Below are 11,415 nucleotides of genomic sequence, written 5' to 3' on the forward strand. Positions count from 1 at the left end.
CAAAATTTGGAAAACTTTCTTAGCTTGGCTTAGACTCCATCCCCCAGGTATTGCTGAAAGCAGTGCTTGCAAAAATGTTTTTTAAAAACTGAGTAGAAAAAAGTACATATTTTCAGAAGAGATTGGAAAGCTTAATTTCCTTCCAGAAAAATATTTTCTAATTTGGGTTAGACTTATTTATTAATTTGTTATTTTAAATATATATATATCCCAACTTTTTCCTTGATAGTTTACAACTTATATTAAAACAGACTTCTGGTTAATTTGGAAATATGCTCTGAGAAACTGAGGCTGTGGTCATCACTAGGACCCATCCCTCATAGCATCAACAAGGACCATCTCTAGCTCCTTCCCCACCACCATTCCCTTTGTGTCGTGTCTTTTTAGATTGTAAGCCTGAGGACAGGGAACCGTCCAATTAAAAAGATTGTATGTACAGTGCTGTGTAAATTTACAGCGCTTTATAAATAAGGGTTAATAATAATAATAATAATAATAATAATAATAATAACTCTCAGGTTTTGGTCCTGAAATCTCTGGACCTGGGATTGCTTCTGACCTAGCAACTCTAGTTAGGCACTTGCCCTGGCATCACTGTGAGACCCTGGAGGCTTGCAACTCCAAACTGGTACCCACAAATGAAGTATTGGGGGTGCAATCGGCAATTTGTCACTTTTTTATCACTTCTTTATGTTCATTTTAATTTGGTCTCTTTTGAGGGAAAGAAAATCCCCACAGCACCTGGTATTCACTGGTCCCATCCAAGTATTAATTACGGTGGACCTTTCTTAGCTTCCAAGGTCAGATGGGATCTTCATCATCACCTAAATGTTTGGTTGAAAATCTACTTTTTTGAAAAAAAGAATGGTGTTGAAAAAAAGAGTATCTCTTATTAGCAAATCTACAGTGCTATATGAATAATAATAATAATAATAATAATAGGGGCCTGTCTTGGCACCAGACAAAGACCTTTTTAAGACCCCCTCTGTCAATAAAATAAGATAAAATATAACATAGCCTTAGCTGTTCATACTTTCTTTCTGTGGCTATTTTTGTACAGTGTTTATACTTTTATTATTGTTTTTACTGTTGCTCAGTTTTGAAGTGCTTCATTTCTCGTTGTGAGCTGCCCTGAGAAATTGGCAATAGCCTGGTCTATAAATACCGTGGATAAATATATCTGGAAGGATGTTCCACAAGCTGGTATCACTACCAGGACACTTGGCCAGGGATGAGGAGCAAGTTTGGCATCTTTTTTCATTATTTCCATGGCTAATATTGATATAGATCCAAATTAGGCTTCATGTTTTCTCTATCCCAGTACTATGTGTCTTTGGCTGTAGTTTCCTTGGGAAATTGAGTTGCTCCAGAAGTGAATGTGTTGAGGAGGGGAGGAGGAAGTGATGGTAAAATTATAATAATCATGCAAATTGATTGCTGTGTGTTAATTTGCTGTTGTTGCCTTGGTGCTTCTATTGTTGGCACTCAATGTGTTTGAACATGGCAATGTTTCTGCCTACCATAAATAGCAACTTCCACATTCCCTGCATTTCTACAATATCAGCTCTGCAGAAGGATAAACAACACACCATAAACGAGCAGAAGGCACAGTTAAGATAGAATCATTATGCAAATAGGTTATGGCATGCTTTATGTGCGAACAACATCCCTAAAGAGACCTAATGGGATGGCTGACCTATAAAGCCTTTAATTTGCTGGTGGTGTTTCATTTGTTTTCCAGTTCCTTGAGGAATAAAACTTTTAATTGTGAAAACTTCTAAACAGCAGAACGGTTGAGCTCTCAGTCTGTAATTAATGGGTCTGTCATAAGCAAAGGTAGAATTTTATTTTGCATCATTTTGCCAAAGGAAAGAGAAGGAGGAAGAAGAAGAAGAAGGAAAGGAAAATAATGAGGAAATAATAATAATAATAATAATAATAATAATAATAATAATAATAATATTTTGTTAAGGTGAGTGTTATTAGGAACTTAGGGGCTAAGCAGACTATCCCAATTAAGTGGTTTGCCACTGCCTCTTTCGGCACTGGGTCATGTCAACCATATGCCATGGCCCCAATCTGGTGCTTTGCCAACCCAAAAAGGTCCGACAAAATGCCATTCTTTTTTTAGAACAGCAAAAAGTTGCCCTTGCCACAGTAGTCACGCTTTTCAGGTTCTCTTTGGTGCAGCTTGTCTAAACGCAGAGGGGGTCACCATGCCCCCACTGTGCCCTGATGCTGGCGCTTATCACCAATCTCTTTAGCCCCAAAGTTATATAGACAGTGTTGAATAATAAGACTTGCAACATCACCTCTTAAGATGAAGCATGTTGGTAATACATCATTACACTATCTGGTACACTCACCGAGGTGCAGTGAACAGTAATATAATACACACTGAATTTAATTTCAGCAGGTTTTTCACTGGAATCCTGCTTGTGTCTTACATAAGTCCTCCATGGAGATGGTTCAGACATTTTTGTCCAAAGCAGAATATGTGTATTTGGTTCTAGGTTGCAGAAGCAAAGTTGCACATGAGATGTCATTATACATTGGACATTGTACATATAGAACACATGTATAAATAGCTGAGGTGGTATTTCACAAGCACTGTGTTAGTTTGTCATTTTTGATGTAGGATCTCAACCAGAAAGTTTTAGGTCAGTGTCCTCAGATTTACAGACCTGTTAAGTTCAGGAATGGCTTCTCTTTAATGTATTATCTTAATTTTTAAAACAATGTTAAGAGTATCTAAAAATGCCTTTCTTTCAATGACCAAAACCTTCAAGGTTTGTGCTAGGAAACCAGTAGCGCATTGTAATTGTCTGAAATCATTATCTTTCTGCTGCCATCCCATTTCTACCTCCATCCCTTTTACTTTCAGAGCAACATCTAGAAGATTTCAGATTGTCCACTAGTTTCTCAATTTCTTTGGGCATTGATTTTACACTTGTACAGTTTACATTCAAGCAGAGATGTCTGTGGTATGTTTGTAAATAAGAAACAGAGAGAGCAGCAAGTAGTATGATTTCAGGGGCTGAAACTTCCACATCCAGCAGATCGCAGAAAATAATCGTTAAGTATGGAAATAAAGATAAGAAGGTCATCGTATAATATCAAATAATCCAGTAAGGTCAAGAAGGAAACTCAGGATGAAATGATAAAGATGAAGAGAGAGTTGTGGAATTGAAGTGAGTTAGGATGATATAGAAAGCATAAGGAAGTTGAAGAGGGTGAGAGGAGGTAGTATCGGATAAGATGTTGAATTAGGGAGTTAGGGAAGAATTTGAGCCAAAAGGAGGAGCAATTTGGCAAGAAAGATAAGAAAGAGATGGTTAATTGTTATGTAAAGAGTAGAGCAATGGTAAGGAGATATGGAAAGAGAATAGTAGATGGAAGGGAAAAGAAAGAGGATAGGAATGAAATGGAATGAAGCTGTAAAGAAAGAATTTTAGTAATATGGTCAACTACAACTTTAATGCAACTATATAAGATACTCCTGTTCACCTTGAATTGCTTTGCATTATGATGATAATGTAATATAGTGACTTGATGTATAAAGTTCATTTAATATGTAATGGAATGGATGTAATATTTTAAATTTTAATTAATATTTTTTAAAAAGTACTGGGAAAAGACAATTGTAGACATGCACCACAGTTAAAATAATAAATAAAACAATGTTTTCCTGGGCTTTGCTTCTTTAACAGAGAATTTGGCACCAGAGCTAGAAATGACAAGGAAAGAATAAGGACACGTTCTTACATAACCAAAAAAAGAAAAGCTGTTCCACATGTTTCAGCAAAGTTTTTAGTTTTTAAGCTAACAGTATGTGCATGTGAAAAGAAAATACTAGGTCAAGTAAGTCTTTCATAAGTTAACAGAAATATTTTGAACTTTCTAGGGAATCACTTGAAAACTTTTCCCAAAATGTATCCATGGATGATTTTTTCTCTCTTTCAACGGCCTCCACTTCCACTTCCACTTTGATAGCCAGACTTTTAGATGTATACTGCTTTGCCATGCTGGGCGAAGCTTGTGGAGCAGACTTACTTTCTCTCTCCTTTTCTTTCTCTTTATTGCATACGTGCTCAGCAAGGGATTCAGCAGGCAACTGCTGTTTGCCTTCCCTGTTGTAGGCAGACATACATAGATACAATAGGATGATATTGTGATGTCCTGCATGGCAGAGGGTTTGACTGGATGATCCTTGTGGTCTCTTCCAACTCTATGGAGCTTATCGCACAGCCCCTTGGGATGGGATCGGTGCAGAACGGAAGGGACTGGGATGGGAACAGAATGGGGGAAGTGACCCATTTTATTGCACACCAGTACGCTGCCAATGCTGCCAGAAGTTCCCATTCCATTCCCGATCCATCTCACAGGAGGCGATTTTCAGGAACTGTTCAGAAGTGTTCCTGAAAATCCCCTCCTGTGGGATGGATCAAGAACTTCCGGCGGCATCAGTGGCATTTTGGTGTGTGATAAAATGGACGATTTCCCCCATTCTGTTCCCATTTACTCCCCTTCCATTATGTTCCGATCCCGTCCCAAGGGGCTGTGCGATAAGCTCCTATGATTCTATGGTTCTTTGATTCAGTGACTAGAGTTTTTGATTCTATGATTCTATGACTCTAATAGAATTCCTCTCTTCCCAGCGCAGGCTTTGTTTATTAGTTTGTTTACTGCAGACACACTTCTGTAACCCAACAAAAAAGTCTGTATTTCTCCAACCATTCTTCATCATCCTCCCAGTTCTGATGCTGCTAAAAAGCTTCCAGAGGATGAGGAAGAAAATGGGGCTGGGCAGGGGTTAAAAGCCTTTGCAAAAAGAAGCTTCTTTGTCAGAGGCTATGCTAACTGAGGTATTCCTATATCTATTGTTGATTATTATTCAGTTAATGTTTTTGCTTAAGATCACATCATCTTCCAACATGATTTGTTAAATTTCCAGACATGACACTATTATTAAAGATTCCTTGTGGTAGAATTAGGCTATCATTATTAGATAATGAGAAATACATAACAGCGTTCAGGAGGAATTATGTCTTCTACTCAAATTCACTTTCCTGGATTTGAATAATTTAAAAGCTGCTCAAGCAATACATATTCCATGGATGTATATATGTATAAATGCAGACTCTCATTTGAAGTACTCTGCTTAAAAATCACAATTTGCATGTATTTACCACCAGGATGATCACTTGCTTTTAAAAGTCAGAAATAGCCGTGTTGCATTATGACTAATATATAATAAGAACATTTCTATGCATACAAATACACCTGATAAATACAGAGTTTTCAAAATTCCTCACTAGATCTGTTTCCAACTTCCCACAATACTCTGGACTACCGAATCCTCAGGGAATTTTGCTGAAACCTGAAACAACTGTGGAGTTATAAACTGCCACAAACACAAGCAGCTGTCTAAGAGAGTGAAAAATCTCTAAAGCCTTTGAGAGATTAGAATACACACCGGCATATAGGCTTCTTTTGCAATTAAGATATATATGCCAAACAGCTCTATTGAACCTTTTTTGTTTTAAAAGACACAGCAAATCAGCTAGGTTGGAATACTGATCTACAAAGGAAATATTCTATTATGTTTTTCTTTTCTTTTTTGAGAAGATTAAATGTGTTATGGTAAAACATAACTATATGAATACATTGTTCTTTTATCTCTGCATGGTGATTGTGTCATAACTTAGAACAATATTGAAATCCTAGAATAAGGTCAATGAAAAGATATTTCTGTTTGAGATAGAAAAGGAGGTGTTGAGAACAACATTAATATCATTATTTCTTTTCTTCTTTCAGATTTTCCTGTCCCTGTGGTTGACTAACTCCATTCAATGGCACCATTTGCATGTCACAAATATTGGCTTGCTGATCATGATCAGCTTGGTGGTACACATCACTCAATTGTTTTCTTTTCTTTTTTTTTTTAATTTTTTATTATTATTTAAAAATACTCTTTACATACATATATATACATTCATTTTGACTAAACACATAACATAAAAGAGAAAAGAGGGGAAAAAAGGTGTCATGAATAATACATCACATTCATAAGCTTGTAAAAAAAAAAAAGAAAAAAAGAAAACAGACAAACAAAAATAAATAAATGATTATAAACCAACAAAACAACACATCAAACCATACAAATAAAGAGAGTCTTCCGGTTTCAGATCCCTTCAATCAGCTTAAAAGTTCTTCCTACTATATCTATACAGCTATAAATTTCTTATTTCATTCCTCGATCTAAATCAGCTTTCCTTACCGCACCATTCATTAAATTTCCCCTTTTCCATTACTGTTTATCTAGTAGGTACTATGGTATCCACAGCTCATTTCTTCCTCTTATTTATATCTGTTATATCAAGTACACCCTCAATTGTTTTCTTGAGGGTGCTAAACAAACTATGAAAAACCCCCACAATATCTCAATGTTTTGGGTGCTGGTGATAGAGCTAGGACTCTGCAGACTAGGGGGGGGGGGGAAATCCATCGTTTGTGGTTTGACTTCAAAGGCATAGCTGTGTCTTTGGGGGGGGGACGCCACCCCTTTCTTGGCTGGATTGGGGTTGCAACAACCTCACATCGCGGCCCTGATCCGACCTTTCGAGGGCACAAAAAGGAGCCACAAAAAGTGGCTCCTTTGTGCACCCTCAAAAGGGTGCCATAGCCACATTGCCATAGCTATACGGTGCCCCCTCCACATGCCATGTGGAGCAGTGTGTGGCATCAGGGCACCCTGGGGGGTGGAGTCGAGCATGCATTATGAGGATGCTACGTCCTGACTCCACCCCCATGATGGCCTTAATGGCCGGTGTGTACAGGGCCTAACTGAAAGAATGTCGTTGGTAACATGAGCTTCTGTAGACTTCAGTCTATTTCCTCAGATGCATGTTTGGAATGATTTTCCACTCCAAACCTACATCTGAGGAAGTAGGCTGAAGTCTTTGGAGATTATCACAGGGAGGCTTACCATCGCTATAAAACCAAGACAGTGTGATCATCAGTCATGCTTGTTTCCCATGATTAAATTGTCAGGGAGACATCCTGCTCCTCTCCCATCATCAAAGCATACAAACAGCAGCCATTTCTCCAATAATGGGAACTTCCGTTACTGGAGAAATGGCTGCTGCACAAATGTTTTGATGATGGGAGAGGTGCAGGGTGCCTCCCTGATGATTTAATCGCAGAAAACAAGTGCAACTGGCGATCACACCATCATGGTTTTTGGACTATTTATCTACATGTCAGTGATGGTAAGCCTCCATGTGATGATCTAGTATGAAAGCTCATGCTACGAACTTCTTTCTTTCACTTAGTCTCAAAGGTGTTAAAAATCCCTTTGCATGTTGTTTTTTGGCTTGCTTCACTTGATTGTTGGAGACACACAAACTACTCACAGAGTATACATCTCTGAAATGCACACATGGACATATTCTAGTCAGTGAATGTATGTGTAAAAATGAATACACAATACATGCATAGATTTCTCTCTGTGTTGGGGAATTGTGTGAAACAAGCTTTGAGTGAAAACAGGACAAACCCAATGAGCTTGAGAACTTGATCTCACCTTTTAGTAAGGTGCTGAACACCAAAAGCTCACCACCAAACATATTTGGTCTTTTATTGTGTTCTTGTTGAACAATAACAAATAAACTATGGGTTTTGATGTCTGTCACTAGAGAAAACTAATGTAACAAATTTTGTTTCTTAGGCCTCAGAAATTAGGTACATGTCTCCAACTCTTAGTATTAGGCAAGATGGTGACTGGCCCAGTGTATCCTTTGACATTATGTTGCATGTATTTACAACATGGTGAATAGTGTTAGCAGTTCATGCATATGTTTAATAGGTTATTTTCCATGAGAACTCATGTCACTTTGTGTCAGATTTCAAGTGCCCAACGGCTTTCATTTTTATTGGTAAAATGAGGACTAGAAACATGTTCTCTTTCAGAATGAAATATGGGTTTTCAAAATGCGCTACACAGTACAAAGGAAATCAGATTTCAGCATTTGTAGCAAGATTGTAGTTATGCAGTCAACTATTCTTTCAAAATAAAATCCTGTATTAGTAATGATACAGTGGTACTTAAAGATTTTAGGAGTTATCCAAGGAATTATGCTAATCCCATACAACTAGCATTGTGTGCACTCCCCCCCCTCCATTAAAAAGTCAAGCATCAAATTTTGAAATGCAAAAATGACATTAGAAAATAATTTATTTCAGCTTGCTGAAATGGCAGTCTAAATCAAAGGTTTGCTCTCCAAAATGAATTGCTTGTTAACTCAAAATCGCTTCATTCCAACTAATGCTGGAAAAGAATCAAACGAAGAGCTTTTACATCTATAAACAGTTTCGGACTCATTCTATGAAAAGCCATTTAATGAATTAAAATTAGTTATTTAAAGGCAGATACACAGTGAGATTTATTTTTCAGCATGTAACAAGAAAGCGTAGAGAGAAAAGTAAACAGGATTTTAAAACTGTTTTGAGATTGTGGAAGACACCACAATAGTCTGCTGGTAGCTTTCTGTTGTCTCAGAATGAATGGAGAAAACCTATGGATAACTAGATGTTGTTGACCTTCACTTCTTGTAATAACTAGTCTGTTTGGTCAATGCTTTAGGATAATGGGGATAGTATTCATCAACAACTGGATGATCACAAATTACCCATTTCTGCTGTACTGTGAGTTCATTTAGGGGTGAATGGATTCTTATGTGGTTGCTGCTGCTGCTACTACTATTGTGGTTTGTTTTGCATTTTTATCTTGCCTTCTTACTAAAAATAGTACTCACACTGGCCAACAACATCATTAAAAAACTATTTAAAACAGTAGGACATTAATGTCATTATAATAAACAAAAACATTTTAAAGGCGACTGTGAAAAGATTCTTCTCACACCCTTCCAGATCCAAGTACCATCCACCCAGGAAGATTTAAAAATTATTGTTGTTGCTGTGTGCCTTTAAATAGTTTCTGACTTATGGTGACCCTAAGGCAAGCCATGGGATTTTCTTGGCAAGATTTTTTCAGGGGAGGTTTGCTTTTGCCTTCTTCTGAGGCTAGGAGAATATAAATTGCCCAAGAAGTGGGTTTCCATGGCCGAAATGGGAATCGAATCCTGGTCTCCAGAGCTGTAGTACAACACTCAAACCACTGGGAATTGAAAACAGTATATTTATGAGGTTAGGGAGCACTGGTTGGTCATTGGACAGAAAATATCTGCAAAGTGGAGTGGGCAGCAAATGCAACTGAACATCCTGGGGAAAATCATATTGTGGGCCTCTATGACTGCAAGGGAAGGTCCCACAAAGAAATGGACCTCCTCAGTGAATGGCAATTGGGGATAATTATCACAATCTAACTGGCAGAAATGTACATTGTAATGCAAGACTTTGCAAATGTGCTTATTTCAGATGGTTACGACATGGAGACTGTGACTAAAAATTTCCCTCTACACTTCCATCCTACTCTTGGGTGCTTGAGAAGATAGAAAATCACATTTCCATTATACACACACTGAGGAAACAGTATTTTCCCCCCCTGTCACTAATTAATTTTAAAAAATCAGATTACAAAACTATGGGGGAGCTGGAAAGGTGCATTAGTTTTGGAGGGTGCCTCTGAAGATGTAGCTATGAAGACAAAGCTCTGTCATTGTAGCTATATTTCCTGATGCAGAATCTCAGCCAAATAATTGTCAGGCAAAGAGTTGACATGTATTTTGGCAGAGAACAATTTCCCCCAAACAAGGCACCCAGAATATATATTTGCAGGTAGACCATCTGCACAAATTCTCCATCAGGATTTTCCAAAAATCCATCTGAAAAGTCTTCTTTGTTCCTTGACATATGCAAGGAGTGTCATTTTCTCCAAAGGAGTCAGTAGTTCATATCTACTCTACAACAGTGATGCATTTATGAATTGGCTTTACTTCATCAACCAACAGAATAATCTGATGGCTAATGCGCCATTGTAAATCCCAGCCCAGTGACAGTGACAGCAAGGGCCATTCCTGCTGCTTCATCAGATTTGTCCTGCCAAAATTGGTGCCTCTCCAACATTGTAGATCTCTTATCTCCACCAAGATTGCCTGATAAGCAAACTCATTTGTCATTTTAAAGCAAATCCATTTCAGATTGCAGTCAGTAGAGCCTATAGTATAGTCTTTAGTAATAAAGTGAGTGGAACCTTAGACCACATGTTTTGCACTGGCAGACAAAAAAGGAATGTAGGAGGCAAGAGAAGTCCAAGACTTAAAAAGCAGACTATTTCAAGCAGGAATAGAAATACAGTATTCAACCATTACATCTTTATAAGTGATGATAACCACATTTTTATCCTATTGCAGAGGAAATGAATATTTCTGCACAATTCTCATCTAGTATTTGTACATCCTGACATGTTTTGGGGAAATTACTTTGCACAGGGAGACTCATGTAAGAATCATGCTATGTTAGGCAAAACAAAACAAAACAAACAATAAAACAAAGCAAAAACAAAAGCAAAACACTTGGTAAGATCTTGCATAGAATACATAGATATTATAGTTATAGGCATATTATAGTTTCATCCCATCTCCAGATCTGTCCCCCTAAAACCCACCTGAAAAGCCAGGCAGCAATGCTGAACAAAAGAGTTGTGTGCTGCCACCATGTGGTGACTTGGGGGCCTTTCCCTGGAGCCCTTGGCGCCCTGTGCGTGGCCCTTTACTCCCAGGGAGTCCCCTCTTGTCACACTTTTCCCTCTAGGATCTCCTAGATCTCCATTCTTGCTCCCTGTTGAACAGAATGAGACCCCTGGAGGTCCTATAGTCGCGCTGCCACCACCCAGTGAATGAACTATAAATTATTAATTACATTTATAGTAGCTCCACAGCTACCCCTTCCCCACACACACTGGGACTTGTGAGGAATAGAGAGAGAGAGAGATCTAGTTTCTGTCTGTACTACCCCAGAGCAATCAGTAGCCGAGTCCAGGCCACGTGTACAGGAACAAAGAGAGAGACAGCTGATACTTTTAAAAGAAAGGAGTTTATTTTAAAGAAATAGCATGGAATAGGAAGATATCATTCGTGCAGAGCCACCTTGCTATGCAGGTCTAGAAAAGCATAGTTGCAAAGAGTTCATTTCACACAAGCCATTGTTGAAAATAACAAAAGGCCTAAAACGCACTAGCTAACACATTTCCTACTTACTCACGCAGTTATGGGATTTGCAGTCCTTGTTGAGTTCTCGGATGCAAGGAGCTGGCCCTCATGGCCTAGCTCCACTTGCATCACTTTTGCCTGCCTCAGTGCAAGCACACAGCTGGTTCCTCCAAACAAACACAAAGATGGAGAACAAAGGACACATGGTCCTACAGGGGTATTTAAAGCCCTCTCTTTGAATCTT

The sequence above is a fragment of the Sceloporus undulatus genome, chromosome 7 (assembly GCF_019175285.1).
Source record: "Sceloporus undulatus isolate JIND9_A2432 ecotype Alabama chromosome 7, SceUnd_v1.1, whole genome shotgun sequence".
NCBI lineage: Eukaryota > Metazoa > Chordata > Lepidosauria > Squamata > Phrynosomatidae > Sceloporus > Sceloporus undulatus.